The sequence below is a fragment of the Ovis aries genome, chromosome 1 (assembly GCF_016772045.2).
Source record: "Ovis aries strain OAR_USU_Benz2616 breed Rambouillet chromosome 1, ARS-UI_Ramb_v3.0, whole genome shotgun sequence".
Classification (NCBI taxonomy): Eukaryota; Metazoa; Chordata; class Mammalia; order Artiodactyla; family Bovidae; genus Ovis; species Ovis aries.
Genome location: NC_056054.1, coordinates 57014177 through 57015259, shown reverse-complemented (window position 1 = coordinate 57015259; position 1083 = coordinate 57014177).

The following is a 1083-nucleotide window of genomic DNA, read 5'->3' as shown; positions in this document are numbered from 1 at the left end:
AACACTGGTTGGCATATAATATTAAAACATTGAAACAATATGAAAATGAAATATTAGATAATATCAATATGGAAGTACTAGAACAAGAAAAAGAGGAAATTGAAAGCTGTTTCCAAGATGTATATGTCAAGTATTATAAGAACTATAAATGATGATTAAAAATAGTAAAGGATGATCATTAGAAGAAATTATATGAATATCATACATATATACAATGCACACACATATTTCAAAATCCTGAAATAGAATATAAACGAATACTAAGAAAAACGCAAGGAATAAATCCTAATTAATTATATTATCATTGTCCAAGATTGTTAAATGGAAAACACTACTTGAAATGACTGAGACTACTGAACTGTATATATGAGTAAGGGGGACAGTCAATAGCAAACACAATCAAAAGCAAATCCAGGTTATATGTTATTTATAAGAAAGACTTAAAGATACACAAAATATTATATTTAAAGAGATGGAAAAAAGTGTTTAGCAAATAATAACAAATTGAACCAAAGAATTATTGCTATTAGGCAAAATAGAAACCATGGTGAAATTCTGAATACATCTTGAATTCCACAGCCATTATTATTTTCCTTCTGTCTTAAGAATGATCTTTTATTTTCTTTTTATTGCAAGTGAGTGAGTGGCACATTTTCTCAGTTTTCATAGATCTGAAAGCTTTTATTTTGCCTTTATCTTAAAGAGTGTTTTCATTGTGTATATTTGTCTCAGCTGACAATTATTTTCTTTAAACATTTACAGAAACCACTCCAGTATTTTCTGACTTCATTGAGAAGCCTTCTGCTAATCATATTGGTGCTTCTTTGAAATTAATGTGTGATTTTCCTCTCCTTTGGCTTCTTTTTAACATTCACTTTATTTAGTTTTATTCAGTTTTAAGCAATTTTGTTATTGCATATCTCTTTTGTATATATACTTTTGGGAGTTTATGGGGCTTCTATAAATTTATTGCATTTCACTAGTTTTTGAAACTTACGGGCATATTTCTTCAAACATCATTTCATTCTAATTAACCCATGAATTCTAATTGTCCATTGATTAAACTGTTGGAAAATGTCTCAC